Raw genomic sequence first — 16,075 nt, forward strand, 5'->3', positions numbered from 1 at the left:
CGCCCCATTAAAATAGCGTTAAACGACACTTTTCTGTAAATTCGTAATTTTTCGTGCTAGGTTTCTCTGATTATTTATATTGTTTTAAAACAGCTGTTGAAAGATTTTATGTTTTCTTTGTCTTAAGTATGCTTTCTTAAGTTATTATATTACAGCTTTAATTTAAAATTGTTTATTTATTTGTAAATAACACTTGTAAGCTGATAGAGCAAGTCCAACGCTCTTAAAAGCTGGAAAATTTTGGAATAAATCAAAAATCAAAATCAAAAATATTTTATTCAATTTTGATCACTAGTGGCACTTATGAACGTCAATATGTAGTTTAAAAAAAGGTAACTCTTAAGGGGCACTTTACATGTCTCCTTATCTTTTTTGCCCTATCAGCGCTTCTAAATTTTCAATACGAATCGAAACTTATTTTATTAAACCAAGTACAGCAAAAATTAAAACGTGCCATACTCTAAATGTAAATTATCTCATAGCAGAAAGAGAAAAACTTGCCATTTTTTTTCTTTTCACGAAGTTACAAAGCAATTTTCTCAACTTCACTGTAGTTCAGACAATATTGAACCCTAATGAGCGTGTGACATCATACCCTAAATCATAAACATCTGACAAGACCATTCATCTCATAAAAATCAGTATAATAGCCCTAATCTTGAAAACTATGTCGATTTACATTCTATTATATCCGTCTCTTACACTCTTATTGCAATGCGAGCATGTGCGAAAGGGATGAACAACTTTACTAACGTTTGTCAATTGGAGCCAGTCTAGACTAGTCCAAATTAACATAAATGAAATCGCTGATTAACAAACAAATCATTTATTATTTTATAAGCATGGATTACCTAGTCTGTGTTGTGACTAGGATAATATTTTTAGTAATTTATTGAAACACTAGCTTTCCGCCCGCGGCTTCGCCCGCGTGGAATTTTGTCTGTCACAGAAAAACTTTATCGCGCGCGTCCCTGTTTCAAAAACCGGGATAAAAACTATCCTATGTTCTTTCCCGGGACTCAAACTATCTCTATGCCAAATTTCATCAAAATCGGTTGCGAGGTTTAAGCGGGAAAGCGTAACAGACAGACAGACAGACAGACAGACAGACAGAGTTACTTTCGCATTTATAATATTAGTTGGGATAGTTAGGATGATACTGAATTAATTTAGTCCAGTAGAATTAGCTTTTAAATCGGAAATAATTCCTACAAAAGATTTTATTGCTTTAATGGCTTCATTGGTTGCCCATTAAGACTCTCCTAAGTTTTCGACTTCTACGGAGTTGTGCTTAAGTGGTGGGGGCCCCCGAAAGGGGCGCTTTTTCGGTTTTCCAGTTATACCGCGTAAAGGACTTACCCTATCGAAAAGTGGTCTTCCTGATGGTTGAAGGGCATTTAATTCTGCATTAAATAAGACCAAATTCATATGTTTTGAACAAACCGTTCTCGTGCAAATGTTCGGCAAAGTATAAAATATGTGTATAATTAATGACCCTCTCCACGTCCAATGGCTCGTTACCCGCAGGCTTCCAAGTCTTGAAAAGGAGCGCCTCAACCAGTGTAACCCTATCAAGGCATACGAGCTGGATTCGCCGATCCTTGTTCGTCCCAGCCGTTTCTTAACTGCGGTTGCTGCACCTCTTCCTGGCACTCACCTGAACGACTCTGTGTTACCTACTGTGGCTGCCCCTCTTCCTTGTATCCTCTTGCACGACTACGTTGCCTAGCCGTATGCCTGGTCTAAGGTTTGACGCCAAAAATCAACAACAACAAGTTCATATTAAAACGCTGAAGAGTTTTTTGATTGTTTGTTTGAACGCGCTAATCTCAAGAATAACTAGTTTGATTGAAATAATAATTTTTGTGTTGAATAGCTCATAAATTGAGGAAGGCTATAGGATGTATACAATCACTCTACGACTAATAGAGCCGAAGCAGTAAAGAAAAATGTTGTAAGCACGGAAAATAGTATTTAAACTATTTTCACGCGTGCGAAGTTGATTTTGTGGCGTCGAACCTTGGACCAGGCATACGGCTAGGCAACGTAGTCGTGCAGGAGGCTGCAAGGAAGAGGGACAGCCACAGTAGGTAACACAGGGTCGTTCAGGAGAGTGCAAGGAAGAGGTGCACCAACCGCAGTTAAGGAACGGCTGGGACGCACAAGGATAGGCGCATCAAGCTCGTAAGCCTTGATAGGGTTACACTGGTTGAGGTGGCCCTTTTCAAGACTTGGAAGCCTGTGGATAACAAGCCATTGGACGTGGAGAGGGTCATTAATTATACGTATATTTTCTACTTTTCCGAACTTTAGCGCGGGAACGGTTTGTCCAAAACATTTGAATTTGGTCTTATTCAATGCAGGATTAAGTGCCCTTCAACCGTCATGAAGACCACTTTTCGATAGGGTAAGTCCTTTACGCGGTATAACCGGAAAACCGAAAAAACGCCCCTTTCGGGGGCCCCCACCACTTAAGCACAACTCCGTCGAAGTCGAAAACTTAGGAGAGTCTTAATGGGCAACCAATGAAGCCATTAAAGCAAAAAAATCTTTTGTAGGAATTATTTCCGATTTAATCACTTTTTGTGTTTAATTCTACTGGCCTAATTATTAATTATTTGGCTTGGTTTGCTACTGCTTGAATCGACTCTTAGTTACGGTTTCTTATACTCGTACTTTAGTCTGGGACTAGAAGCGTAGTGTAAAATGTCCAAGGATATTTATTATTTATTATTATTTATACAGAAAATGTTACTATGTAATCGTACTTTAGTTTTTGAAAGGGGCAATATTGGCTGGAATTATTTATATTTACCTACTTACTCTTTATATTTACTATTTATATTCTAATTTATATTAACCTTTTATAAGGTTGGCAGATGTTCTACAAATATTCAAATAATCTTTTGATACAAAATTGTTCTCTGGCAGCAGGATATCAATTTACCAATCACTTCAATAGAACCAATTAGTTAATTTCTCCATTCCCTTTCTCGTACTTTATCTCAGTCAATGTCTCTCACATTTTGACGACGGTGCATTTTACTTTCGTTCAATGTAATTTTGGGTATTTGGTTAGATTTTTACTTTCGTTTGTTTTTTATGTAATTTTGGGTTACTTCTTTTGTTTTTGGATACCCTTGAATTATTGGCTGGTAATTCTTTGGGTATCTTACCTATTTTTTTTTAATAACCCGAAGGTTTAAAGTGCACCGATAATAATTCGTTGTTTTATTTGGTTGCCATGTTACTGTTAGTGCTTGATATGATTTTATTAACAGACTTGTATCTTAATGTCTAAAGTAAATAATTCACCTTTATTAATTTAAATAACTTACGCCATGCATAGTAGAGATTCTAAAGTCTTTACAAAGTTCATTTATATTGGAATCAGGGCCGGACCGTGAGTTTAGGGGCCCTGAGCTAATATTACTTAGGGACCCACCTACTGTAGTCTTTCGTATTATCGTCTATTTTTTACTTTGACTGGTCTTAGCTAGGGGCCCCTTGAATCCACGGGGCCCTGGGCTGAAGCCCAAAAAGCCCATAGATCCTGCCCTGATTGGAATAGGTATTTTTCTGATTTTACAACCGACATTAGTACCTTATTAGAAAACGAACTTAACTCTCTTATTGTTTATAAGCAGCGAAATGATCATTTTCAATATTTATCTATCGATACTTTTTATAATTTATGACTACTTAGTGGGTATTTGGAAAATATTATAAACTTCATTTGCCCTTACAACTATGTATGTGTTTCCGAGTCTGATTACAGGGAATCCCCGGGACGATGTCAACCTTGACACGTGGATTAATTAAATTTAAGTTAAGTAAATATACCTACTTTTAATTAGAGTTTAAGTTAAACGTATTTTTCGAGATAGTTACATCGTTTTCGATTTCTTTTCGACAAAGTTGACTACATCTGCCGCTTACATTGAGGAAGCGAAGCGAAACGATCGAAAAGAGTTTTACACTGTCTACAAACACAAGTGCGCAATAATAGAATAATGTCCACATTTTTATTTTTTATTTAACTATTTATTAGATTTATTTTTATAACTATTACATTTCTGGTTTCATAGTGTATTAAATCCTATTGATGATTTTCTAAACACTACTGTTCTCCAGACAAAAAATAAGAGTTTAAATTTAAGTATCCACAAAATTAAATTAAAATCAATCATAAGTATCAAATTAGATAGATTTTTTGGGCTGAATTGAAGTATTTTTTCAATAAAATTGTGTCCTGTAGGCCTAAGATGCGCGCCGTGATAGGCGGTTATCACGCCATTTTATCGATTTTGACCATACAAATTGACGTCGATAAAAGTTATCACGGCGCGCATCTTAGGCCTACTGGAATTATTAGACATAGAAAATAAAACTACCCAAATATCGTCTCTTTTTAGTCCCAAATTGTCTAAAGCCAAGTGCAGCACAGTAATCCCCATTTTTTCCAGCTGCAGACGGCTAGCTATATAGGTCAAACTCTCCACAAATCATTAAACTTCATGTTACTCATTAGCTTTGTTTCTATTCGTTCCAGAATCCATTGCGAAAGTTCCACTTCCGGTCCGGGATGCAGTTCGGGACGAGGTTTTTAACAAAGTAAGTATTAATATGGAAAAGTTAAAACACTGTAATTGTGAATAACGGGACTATTCCCATCTCTCGTTCCCACCACTACAGAGGATAAGCAATGGTACACATTAATAAGATTAGGTGATAATTACGTAGTTATTACCTATTAACCACGTTGTTAATAGGTTGGGCTATTAACAGATCATCTATTTTGATTCTAAGAGCACTTTAAGATGAATAATTAACTTTTTAGAGGCTGTGCTTAAATAAAGTGAAATTAAGATGATATTGTATGGTGTCTTACATAACGGATTAGGTATGCCCCAATCAATAAATGCATAAGAATGTTACCACACTTACTATATTATATTATAACAACATATTTTCAAGTTAAATCCTCGCGCTCGTCTTGCAGGACTCGATCCCGCAACCATGGCTCACTTATCGAAATTAGACAAAAGTACTTGTTATTTAATTGATTAATGCCATAAGTACTTGCAATACATTACTTTTATTACTAAAATACAGGCAAATATTTGTTCGCAAACAATTCTTAACGACTACCTGATCGCGCAGATGCGAAAAACTTTGTTCCTATGATACTTTCATTAGTTTCCCATACTAATGAGCACGTTCACCTTTGTAAATATCCATTAAAGTAACCTTTCCTATTACCATTATTATAATTTATTATAGTACTCTATTCCTATTATCACATAATAATAATAAGTAACTAAATACTAGCTTTCACCCTTGACTTCTTCAGCATAGATTTAAACAAAAAGTATCTCTAATAAATTATAAGCTTTGGAATATTGTTTCATTTTAAAGTTTTATCAAAATCGGTTCAGTAGTTTTTAGGTGGTGAGTTGTAATTGTCATCACTAGTTAATTAATGCTAATTAGTAGTCGCATTTTAAAAGCCCGTAATGTATGCATTATGAGCTTTTACAGCGCGACTTTTCAATACATCCTTACCTCTTTTTCACAAGGCACCACACGCGTCAGTAGTGTGAACCCAGCTTTACTTTTCCTGAAACCCTTTACATGAAGCATTGTTGCCACAACTATTAACGTGCATACATTAGGAGCTCTTAAAACGTGACTCATCAATGCATACTTATGTTTACTAGCTTTCCGCCCGCGTGGAATTTTGTCTGTCACAGAAAAACTTTATCGCGCGCGTCCCTGTTTCAAAAACCGGGATAAAAACTATCCTATGTCCTTTCCCGGGACTCAAACTATCTCTATGCCAAATTTCATCAAAATCGGTTCAGTGGTTTGGGCGTGAAAGCAAGACAGACAGACAGAGTTACTTTCACATTTATAATAATTATTAGTATAGAGTATAGATATTTCACAACACGCGTCAGTAGTGTGAACCCAGCTTTACTTTCCTGAAATCCTTACCGCGTGAGGTCTGTGACCCAGGGCCCTGAAAAGGCACAATATATTCACGCAATAGCCTATTCCACTGCCGTTATATATTGTATCGCCCGCAGGACAAAATAAAGTGCACTGCGAATTGCATAGCAGGCCGTTAGAGTTGCACTGATTATGGATGTACAGTTTGTACAGTCTCCCAACAGAAACCCGACTCTAAAACTGCACAGTCAAGACTTACTTTCCCAAAACTCGGGATATAAAGATGGTATTAAGCCACCCGAATTTGGGAGCGAGCCAGCGCTTCTGTGTCTCCTTAGTATTTATTTTAAACTAGTGTTTACACCCGGGTTTCGCTGCTTGACGGGTTAATTTGTAGTTTGATAGATAGTTAAAGAAATGCCGAGCCAAGAATGCGTATAAAAATGAGTAAATGTGGGCTAAGTATGCCATAATGGCTGGATGCGGGCAGCGCAGGACCTGTCTATATGGAAATCCTTGGGGAAGGCGTTTTTCAAATAGTGGACGTTATTTGGCTAAAACGACCGAACGAACGAAGTATGCCAATTAGTTTTGAACGATGTTGAAATTCATAATTGTTTTGCTATCAATTTTCCAGTCTACCAAGACCGTGGACTGTATTGTACCTTGCACGACCATTAGATTAAGTTACATCTCATAACCCATGGATGCACCATTAAGTTTTTAAATCTGTATGTGACCAGACCAGACATACAGAAAAAATACTATTAGTTTTGTATTTTAATTTGTGCCAGAATTTGAAGAGCTCTTTCTCTCTCTCTATGATTGCTTGCTTGCTACTATGTTTGGAGTTTTTGTCTGTGATGTGAGGCTTAGACAATTACCAATTTTAATAGTCCAATTGATTGTCCAATTGATTGGACTATTAAAATTGGTTATTGTCTAAGCCTCACATCACAGACAAAACTCCAAACATAGTAGGTATAGGAAGGTAGAAAATAATAGATTGTGAAGGGCATCACTACAATAAAGCTTTTTAGAACGATCTTTCGGGATTCAAACTTGCGACCGCGATCGTAGTCTGTTAGGGCCACTAGGTCAGTAGAAAAGGTTTTAAAACAGAATTACTTTTTTCAGCTGTAGCTGAAATATCAGAACTACCAAATAACAATATAATTTTCATTAAGGGCTGATTTTTCAACCGTTGGATAACTTTTATCTGAAGAATAAGTTTGGCACATTGACAGTTTTTGTATGGGAAATATGTCAAAATGACAAGGTTATTCTTCAGTTAAAAGTTATCCGACGATTGAAAAATCGGCCCTAAAACATTTGCCAGCCTAAAGGCTGGGTTGCACCATCTTACTTTAACTTTGATAAACGTCAAAATTCTGTCATACTCCATACAAAATACACCGGTTATCGTTATAGTTACTGTCAAATTTAGGTGGTGCAACTCAGCCTTATTTAATCAAAATTATGTAGCACGGTCAAATAATTTGTGCGGTATTATCGGGAAAAACTCATAAAAAACCCATAGAACTCATTTATTTTTGCAAATAGGCTTTTAAAAAGCACTTTTACACGTCCCAATATTAACCCTACCACTGCTTCAGGACAATAAATGGGCCAGTGCTGAGAAGAAGCAGCGCTAGAAACGCAGTCACTATCGTCAGCGGTACTGTAAAGGTGATTTAATTTTCTTTCATACAACCACAAAGCAAGAATAGGTTCTGTGGATTGTTACAGGCTTGTTTTAGAATCGCGCTGACCACTCGCTGATCGTCAGCACTGACAAATCAAAATGTATGTAATAAGGGAACATACATTTCGGCTGTCAGCGCTGACGGTCAGCGTGATTCTAAAACCAGCTTAAAAAAAAGTAAAAAGTAAAAAATGTTTTATTTGACGAAACAGAGCGACATCACATTTACATAAATTACATAAAGAAGTTATACATTGTGCCCTGCTGTCAAATAGGGGCCCGCTCAGCATTAATCGGGGCATTAACTTGTTGAGATAGGACAGACACTCATGATCTCATAAAATACAATATCAATAAATCACACACCAAAAATATTTTTCGTACAAAACTGTAAGATGGAACACTTGGGCATAGACAAAAAAAAGATCACGCAGTTGTTCGTCCGTCTAACAAAATAAAGTGTACAAAATCGCTGTATAGCATGACGCAGCCTTTATCCCGGCTATAAAAGTGACGAAATTGCCATAAGGACGCGGCTTGACCACGAGCGGGCTTACACGAGGGCGCGGGAGGTTCTTGGGACTGATAACAAGTTTTCTTGAAAGTTTTTCGTTTTATCCAAAGTTGGTATACCATATTGAACCTAGACTGTGTACTTCAGTGCCTTTATTCGGTAAAAATTTAATACATAGTTACAAAACTTGTAATATGCAGTTGCCTAATATAATATTCACGAACCATCTTAACTCATCTTTCAAAATGAGTAATTTAACTTAGTAGCAACAAGTGACGTGACTCATTGAGATGAAAATAAATGAGAAATGATTTATTACTGTTAAGTTTTCAAGTGTCAATATAAAGCCAATGTCGGAATTGTAAAAAGTTCTCATCCCTTGTTTATTTATTTACTTTGCAAACGCGATAGTTTGTGTGGACGTCTTATGCCAGCCAAGCCGCGGCTCTACCCGCTCCTTTACAAGCCACGGCCTTATAATTACGCGGCGCATTGCTCACCCGGCCGGTCGTATTTCAAAAATTATGCCTTCTATGTACAGCGATAAAATTTCAAAGTTAAATTTTGTTGCGACGTTCACAGTGGACGGAATGATATTTTGAATATATGTAGTAGAGTTTCTTGCTTTGTTGTTGGAGCTAAGAATTTAGCGAAATAGAGCCACAGCCTAGGTTTATTTTAAAAGCTTGATAGGATTTGGTTAAATCATAAATGTATGACGAAAGAACTTGCGTGATTAACCCCAGACAGTAAGAGCCCAATTAATTATTCTAATTATTTCAACCTGTAACATTAGACTAGATAGGTACAATGAAACTTTGATTGTGAATTTCAATAATAAAAATACATAGAAAAACAATTGTGACAGTTTCCGAGAGAGCGCTTCTTCTTCTTAGCACTCACTGGACCATTTAATTTTGATGTCAAGAAGCAGTGGTAGGGTTAACGTAATACTAGGATGTTAGAACTTGTTTTTTAACAATTAATTTACCTATTTACAAAATAAATTAATTTGAAAATAAAGAAATACAATCTTTGGACATTTTACTCAGCGCCAATACAGACTAAACAGTAACAAGTAAACAGCTCTCTACCTCTCTGTTATGTTTTACTTACCAACTTAGATCTTTGATAAACAGAAATGAAACACCACCGATTGAAACTTTATGATCTGTCAAAATGTTTCTCCATAGAGCTGTTAGGATCTGCTTTTGAAACTCGACAGAATATTTATTAAATTTCAAATCAAATAAAACTTTTATATCCTCTCTTTGCAATTCGTATTACAATGAAGCGAGAGATGGGAAACATCTCCTACTTCGAGTGTCGAGCAACATTTCTCATGTAGATGGATTGCTAGTTTTACAGCATGCAGTAAAGTAGTGCTTGGTTGGTTGCTGTATGCTTTATTGATCTTGCCTTTTGGAAGATCGAGTCCCGATACAGTCATGTATCTACATTTAGCTCTGAAATTATGATAACGCTAATGACCTACATGGCATTATTTCTGTTGGGTAGGTAATTATCAAAGTTACGCCTTCCTTATTTAAACAAATTGCAATTTTCACCTCATAACGTTTTAAACATTTTAAACGTTGTAGTTAAGTGCATTTTTTGATTTGATTTTAACAAAAATAAATGAGATTTGTCGATAGGTAATTGTGTAAAAGTCTCATGGTGATGAATACAAATACAATTTAAATACTCGTATGTTAGTATTTTCCATCCATTCAATAAGATGTTTAATTCAAAGTAATTTAAATGTTTGTTTTTCTGTGGTTTCAGAATCCTGTGGTCATCATGAAGAAAATCGACGGAGAAACTACGAAGAAAACTTAATTGTTAGTCGCATTTTTAATTTTTATGTTCAAGTACTTATTTAAAGTATTTTATTATTATTTATTTATTTATCTTTTATTTTATTAAATTTGAAGTATGAGCAAAATTACTATTTCAAGTAAAAAACATAACACAATCAAAATTTAAACTGGAAAACTAAGTTAGTAGGTACTGCCTGTGAAACTGACAGCTTATTTATTTAACATCAATATAGGATTATATTTTTTTTAAATATTTATTAAATTGAAATAAATATTATACACAACATAAATATTTAAATAAATCATAATTATTATAAAAAAAAAACTATTTGATTACGAAAACGTAGCAAGTAACCAATTTTTTTGCTGTTTGCTGGTAGGTGCACCCCGATCTACAACGGCAGCTGTAGTCCAAGATTCAAATATCTAGGGATACAAATGTTAGTACAATATTTATTTTTCGTAATACTTCGTTCCATTGACTAACTACTAACCTCATCATCATCATCAACAGCCCTTTACAGTCCACTGCTGGACTATGAGCCTCCTCCACTATAGTGGAGGGTTTTGCCATAATCCCCACGCTTGGCAGGCGGGCTAGAGATCGCGATCGCAGTTTAAAAGATTGATGTTTTTCAAAGAGCGCTGCTGCCCGTTCTCTGTTTAATGTGTAGGCCCTAAGTCGCCTCTTACGACACCCGCGGGAAGAGTAGGTGTTGTTGACAAAATAATGTACCTATTCTAATCTGCCGTCACCACACGGCTTGTCTTTGACTACTGACCTTTCTAACTCACTGTCTTGGAGCACGCAACGAATTCAATCAGAAGAATATAATCAGAAGTTCGAAGTATAATATTAATATCTGCATATTTTCTCACATTTTTAATCACTAACAAAATGACAAGTTTCGGTTAGCTCTGACTAATTTTAACAAAATACACTTTGTTTATGTGGATTTAAATGTTGCTGTATGTAATTTATATGAATCAACTTGTACTTCGTTAGTGATCATCCAAATAACTATGTGTCTGCATATAATGCCATATTAGTAAAGGACTAGATTTTTCGAAACAAAGATGGCGGAACACCTGGTTTGCATAGATGTAGACTGAGTAGCGTCATTTGCATACTTGATTTGTAAATGCTTTATGATATACTGTGATGTAATTCATATTATTACGAGTATTTAAAGTAGTAAATACAATTTTATAATAACTTTTTAACTAGACTGGCCAGCCTATGTTAAAATGTAGCTTTATATGCATATTCTAGTACCAATATCTACCGTAATATGGTGTACTAGTGCTTGGTTTGGGATAAAAACTATCATCATTTCAGCCAATAACACTCCACTGGATGATATCCTCCAAGGAACACCTGTAATCCAAAACATAACACTCCTTCTGGCGCAGTCGGTTAAAAACTAGATTACATGTGTACGTCAATAGCATCGAATCCCAGATACCACGCGGTAATTCTGCACCACCTACTTATCTAATGGGGCTAAACTTCAACTAATTATAATAATTAGAAGATAGCGCGGTCGAACATCCTTGTACATGAACTTATTTACTTGTTTTGGACATTATTATTCCTATTTTTGATATTATTATTCATTAATGGAATTGTAACTTCAAACGGGGTCATATTTTTCATCATCATCATCATCATCTCAGCCATAGGACGTCCACTACTGAACATAGGCCTCCCCCAATGCTTTCCATGCTGCCCGGTTGGTAGCGGCCTGCGTCCAGCGCCTTCCTGCTACCTTTTTGATGTCGTCGGTCTACCTTGTGGGTGGACGTCCTACGCTGCGTTTTCCGGTGCGCGGCCTCCACTCCAGAACCTTGCTGCCCCATCGGGCGTCAGTTCTGCGTACTATGTGCCCTGCCCACTGCCACTTCAGCTTGCTAATCCGTCGGGCTATGTCAGCGAGTTTAGTTCGTTTACGGATCTCCTCATTTCTGATTCGATCTCGTAAAGAAACACCGAGCATAGCCCTCTCCATAGCACGCTGTGCAACTTTGAGCTTTTGTATAAGGTCTTCTGTTGTTTAACGGGATAATTTTGACAACATATTTACCTACAAATTATTATTTATTTATTTGTTACTATCCTCTTAAGTATGTATAGATTCAATTACAATTACTGGTCCACTGTTTAATTTCCTTTTGCGGTAGATAGAGATACCAATATTTGCCAAAAGATACTTTTATCACTAAACTAAACAGTGCTATCATTGAAATATGTCAGTTGTAATTGAATAGTTTATTACAATATTCATTCAAGAAAATTCAACCAGATGATTGTGTGAAAAAATTCTATAACTTTTGAATTACTTAAATGTGGATGTGTCCCTATTAATTAATAACTCTCATTAATTGACCATATTTTTAAAACTATATATTGTTTTGTTAATTTAAATTGCTTGTAATAAAATTAGTACCTACCTAATATCTGCAACTAAGTAATCGTCATTTATTTCATCACAATAATTTATTATTAAGTTATCAAGTTATTGTTATAAAATGTTAGAGACTAGAGGTCAGCCCGGCTTCGCTCGTGTTTCACAATGTCTGTCTGAAATAGATTCGTTCGTTCGTTTCAGCCAAATGTCGCTGCTGGACAAAGTCCTCTTCTTTTTCACTCTTTTAATAACCTTTCTGACCCGTGGAACACCAAAGTGGTACACCTAGGTGTTCCATGGTTAACTTCTTGTGCCCCTGGTTCACCTAGGTGTTCTGCTATTCAAAATAATTCAAAATAATGTACCCGTAGTTCACCTATTTCGTGAAATACAAGTAGGGTAAACCACCCAATCATTGGCATTCTACCAATTTATTGGCATGCTCGAGTTTTTTAAGAAAATTAAGATTTTTTGTAGCAAAACCTTATATTTTTTTAGTAGAAATTATACAGTAGTATCATTTATTACTCAACTGGGTACCTACACACGTTTTTTATTTTTTCAAACATCGCGGCGCATTAACCATCTGTTTAAATCTGATAAAAAATCTGGTGAAGGTCACGGGAAGCACCTAGATGAAGCGCAGGACCGATCGTTGTGGAAAACCTTGGGGGAGGCCTTTGCCCAGCAGTGGACGTCATTTGGCTGGTATAAACGGGACTATTCCCACCTCTCGTTCCCACCACTGCAACTCCTGTGTAGCCAGGATCTACAGCTTGACCGCCACAAAAACCCAACCAATGAAGGTCAAGTTTGTCCCGGGGGAAAGTTTAACTGTCATTGGACCCGCAACGAAATTAATCAGAAGAACATAGGAGGAGTTCGAAATTAAGGTGTGTGCCCAGCAGTGGACGTCATTTAGCTGAAACAAACCAATGAACAAATAGAAATAGTATTAGATTAGATACAAAACTGAATTGCAACGCAAAATTTTTAGACCCTCGTGACTATTATCAAGTGTTGACGTCTAATACCTACATTAGTAGTGGAGTAATGAACTCTCCAAAGATGTGAATGATATCTCTATTTTAGTTAAAAACGTGATTTGGAGGTCAATGTCGAACGTTGGCAGTTTTATCGAAAACACAGTTAAGTTTGAACCATTTGGCTTCAAATGAAAGACTGCTCACTACTAGACAAGCAAACAACTTGCTGAAAGCGGTTCTTAGACCTTTAGTATCACACTTCGTTTAAAATAATAGAGTTTTGAACTTCGTTTTACAGAACAAGTGAAAATTTAAAATCTGAAAACAGAAATGCTTCAGCTTTATAAATCAACGTAAGCCTAGCATTCAAACTTTCAGCTTTCATAAAATAACGAAGGTCTGAAGTTCACTGGCTTTTATAGTCCACTAATAAAGTTTCAGAATATTTAGTTGTAATTGAACTCGCCACAAAATTAAAACAAAGAAAAGAAAATAGCAGTTTGAAGCTGAGTCACATACAGGGTGGAATTTTCTAATGCCACCTGGAGGGAAACTACTCTTAATATTGTAGTAGAAATGAATTTTCGAAATTTTTTCGAAAATATATGAATGCAGTTTTCTTTCTTTTCAAAAATAAAGGAATGTTTTCTTTCAGTAAAATTTTCTATCTGCAGTATTAAGAGTACTTTCCCTCCAGGTGGCATTACAAAATTCCACCCTGTATATCAGTTCAAAACAGGTTTATAGAATGACTGATCAGATACAACAGGTTTGAGACAGCATCCCTTTTAAATTCCAATAAACACAGAAAAATACCTATACAGAAGGAAACGCCAGAAACTTGCTAAGTGAATTTTGTAAACTTTTCCACCATTAAGCTACTCGTATTATGTATATGGTTAGAAATAGGTATGTAATGTTCTAAAACAGATTTTCACGATTGTATTTTTGTGATAAACTAAAATATCCACATGCTCTACCAGCTGTCAGAAGCCAGAAAATAAATTTTAGCATTTTAAAAGCTGTACGTTATGTGCTTGACTCAGTGCATTACAATATTAAGTTCACGCAGGAATATTTCCGACCTTACAGATAACCCGGACAACGCTCTTTGTTTACTTGTATCAATAATTATAATTATGATACACTAGCTGTAGATAGGTGTCGTCACGCTACACCGATGACTTTGTGGACAAAGACTTGATTCTTCGGAGATATATTCATATTACACTTGGTTCTTGAATGAAGTGTCTTTTATAAAAAATACTGTGATGCTTTATTTCTATACAATGTTAACTAACATTACTATGTATTTGTACCTACAACCACGGCTACAACTAGCTGAAACTTTGTCAATAAAAAATCCTCTTTGAAAATATTATTGTATCTTCGTCTATGTGTATCAGAAAAAATGTAGGATTCTAATGCTAAAAGTTTTATTTCAATCTGTCCAATAGTTTCGGAGCCATTCAATACAAACAATCAAAATCGTCCCTCTTTATAATAGTGTAGAAAGCATCAAGGAATCTGTCGTTACTTGGGTCACTATTTTTAATCGTCTCTCTACTTTTGTTTCGATGCGAGCTAGGCAGTAAAAAACGTGTCGAAGCGATCTCGATATTGATCAACTGGCACGCAAAAGAGAAGTAGAGTACCCTTTTTTTNCCCCCACCTGTGGAGGTTTTTAAAGATGTCCCCTGCATCGTGGCCCGGGCAAATGCCTCGACGGCCCCGGCCCACTCAATTGTGGGTTACGGGTTGCCCGACAGGCCCGCCGAGTTGACGAGACTTGCCGCGCAGGTGAGAAGTTAGCCGCCCGCGTGAACAGACCACGCGGACGTTGCCCAGGGTGCACCACGAGGAGGTCGCTCACCATCGCACCCCAGAAGTAGAGTACCCGACCTAGCTCTACGAAACAAAATATACTGGAAAATCTACGCATTTTGTTATAAAAAGCTGATAAAAAGACATTGAAGGTTTTCTAACCGACCCTATTTATTTGAGGTTCAGTGTATAATATTAAAATCTCTTTAAGAAACCGTTTAACGAATTAACGAAATGACATTGCGCAATTATTATTTCATTGATAAAATGTATGCCTACACTCCGAAATATTTGATAAGTAAGTTGAAATTGTGGGTGTCGTAAGAGGCGACTTTGGGGACTACACATCAAATAGAGAATGGGCAGCAGCGCTCTCTGGAAAACATAAATCTTTGAAACTGCGATCTCCAACCCGCCTGCCAAGCGTGGGGATTATGGCAAAACCCTCCACTATAGTGGAGGAGGCTCATAGTCCAGCAGTGGACTGTAAAGGGCTGTTGATGATGATGATGAAGTTAAAATTGTTAATGAACTCTGTAAATATTTTCTGTTTTGCCTATTAGTTTACTCATAGAGTAATTATTACTTTACCTTTACTTTACGTTTAAATAAAATAGGTATGTAAAGGTCCCCTAAATTTTAAGTAGGTAACTTAAAATTTAGGGGACCTTTACATACCTATTTTATTTCTATTATAATGTAGAACCCGAAAAAACTTGAGCAAAGCAATACTTAATCACTGCAAGGTTTGTAGTTCGAAAAAACCCAAAATGGCTATTTTATAAAGACACTTCACGAATCACGTAAAAAAAATACCTACTGGCAAATAAGTAGTAGCCTATTGCCCCATTACCCCCATCCTTAAA

Source organism: Ostrinia furnacalis, unplaced genomic scaffold (genome assembly GCF_004193835.3).
Source record: "Ostrinia furnacalis isolate ACB-3 unplaced genomic scaffold, ASM419383v2 OfSCF1515, whole genome shotgun sequence".
NCBI lineage: Eukaryota > Metazoa > Arthropoda > Insecta > Lepidoptera > Crambidae > Ostrinia > Ostrinia furnacalis.